The sequence below is a fragment of the Aethalodelphis obliquidens genome, unplaced genomic scaffold, assembly GCF_003676395.1.
Source record: "Aethalodelphis obliquidens isolate GAN/ISIS:26980383/991018 unplaced genomic scaffold, ASM367639v1 scaffold1, whole genome shotgun sequence".
NCBI classification, from domain to species: Eukaryota; Metazoa; Chordata; class Mammalia; order Artiodactyla; family Delphinidae; genus Aethalodelphis; species Aethalodelphis obliquidens.
The window spans coordinates 3,103,122-3,105,427 of NW_020837945.1; the positions used below are offsets into that span (position 1 = coordinate 3,103,122).

The window sequence follows — 2,306 nt, forward strand, 5'->3', positions numbered from 1 at the left end:
TAGCAAAGATCAATAAAACTAAAAGCTGGTTCTTTGAGAAGATAAACAAAATTGATAAACCATTAGCCAGACTCATCAAGAAAAAAAGGGAGAAGACTCAAATCAATAGAATTAGAAATGAAAAAGGAGAAGTAACAACTGACACTGCAGAAATACAAAGGATCATGAGAGATTACTACAAGCAACTCTATGCCAATAAAATGGACAACCTGGAAGAAATGGACAAATTCTTAGAAATGCACAACCTGCCAAGACTGAATCAGGAAGAAATAGAAAATATGAACAGACCAATCACAAGCACTGAAATTGAAACTGTGATTAAAAATCTTCCAACAAACAAAAGCCCAGGACCAGATGGCTTCACAGGCGAATTCTATCAAACATTTAGAGAAGAGCTAACGCCTATCCTTCTCAAACTCTTCCAAAATATAGCAGAGGGAGGAACACTCCCAAACTCATTCTACGAGGCCACCATCACCCTGATACCAAAACCAGACAACGATGTCACAAAGAAAGAAAACTACAGGCCAATATCACTGATGAACATAGATGCAAAAATCCTCAACAAAATACTAGCAAACAGAATCCAACAGCACATTAAAAGGATCATACACCATGATCAAGTGGGGTTTATTCCAGGAATGCAAGGATTCTTCAACATATGCAAATCAATCCACGTGATACACCATATTAACAAATTGAAGGAGAAAAACCATATGATCTCAATAGATGCAGAGAAAGCTTTCAACAAAATTCAACACCCATTTACTATAAAAACCCTCCAGAAAGTAGGCATAGAGGGAACTTACTCAACATAATAAAAGCCATATATGACAAACCCACAGCCAACATCGTTCTCAATGGTGAAAAACTGAAACCATGGGCTTCCCTGGTGGCGCAGTGGTTGAGAGTCTGCCCGCCGATGCAGGGACATGGGTTCGTGCCCTGGTCTGGGAGGATCCCACATGCCGTGGAGCGGCTGGGCCCGTGAGCCATGGCCGCTGAGCCTGCGCGTCCGGAGCCTGTGCTCTGCAACGGGAGAGGCCACAACAGTGAGAGGACCGTGTACCGCAAAAAAAATAAATAAATAAAAAATAACTGAAACCATTTCCACTAAGATCAGGAACAACACAAGGATGCCCACTCTCACCACTATTATTCAACATAGTTTTGGAAGTTTTAGCCACAGCAATCAGAGAAGAAAAAGAAATAAAAGGAATCCTAATCAGAAGAGAAGTAAAGCTGTCACTGTTTGCAGATGACATGATACTATACATAGAGAATCCTAAAGATGCCACCAGAAAACTACTAGCGCTAATAAATGAATCTGGTAGAGTAGCAGGATCCAAAATTAATGCGCAGAAATCTCTGGCATTCCTCTACACTAATGATGAAAAATCTGAAAGAGAAATTAAGGCAACACTCCCATTTACCACTGCAACAAAAAGAATAAAATACCTAGGAATAAACCTACCTAAGGAGACAAAAGACCTGTATGCAGAAAACTGTAAGACATGCTAGTACACACATGGTACTGGCACAAAAACAGAAATATAGATCAATGGCACAGGATAGAAAGCCCAGGGATAAACCCATGCACATATGGTCACCTTATTTTTGATAAAGGAGGCAAGAATATACAATGGAGAAAAGACAGCCTCTTCAATAAGTTGTGCTCGGAAAACTGTACAGCTACATGTAAAAGAATGAAATTAGAACACTCCCTTACATCATACACAAAAATAATCTCAAAATGGATTAAAGACTTAAATGTAAGGCCAGACACTATCAAACTCTTCGAGGAAAACATAGGGAGAACGCTCTATGACATAAATCACAGCAAGATCCTTTTTGACCCACCTCCTAGAGAAATGGAAATAAAAATAAAAACAAACAAATGGGACCTAATGAAACTTCAAAGCTTTTGCACAGCAAAGGAAACCATAAACAAGACCAAAAGACAACCCTCAGAATGGGAGAACATATTTGCAAATGAAGCAACTGACGAAGGATTAATCTCCAAAATTTACAAGCAGCTCATGCAGCTCAATATCAAAAAAAAAGAAACCCAAACTAAAAATGGGCAGAAGACCTAAACAGACATTTCTCCAAAGAAGATATACAGGTTGCCAACAAACACATGAAAGGAGGCGCAACATCACTGATCATTAGAGAAATGCAAATCAAAACTACAACGAGGGCTTCCCTGGTGGCGCAGTGGTTGAGAATCCACCTGCCGATGCAGGGGACACGGGTTCGTGCCGCGGTCTGGGAGGATCCCGCGTGCCGCGGAGCGGCTGGGCCCG

At 40.7% G+C, this 2,306-nt stretch overlaps 1 protein-coding gene across 6 annotated transcripts in view; it reads right to left on the minus strand.

The window, feature by feature from the left end:
* PDE9A (phosphodiesterase 9A) overlaps window positions 1–2,306 on the minus strand; it is a 100,433-nt gene that overhangs the window by 81,450 nt on the left and 16,677 nt on the right. The gene's annotated exons all lie outside the window — the stretch shown is intronic.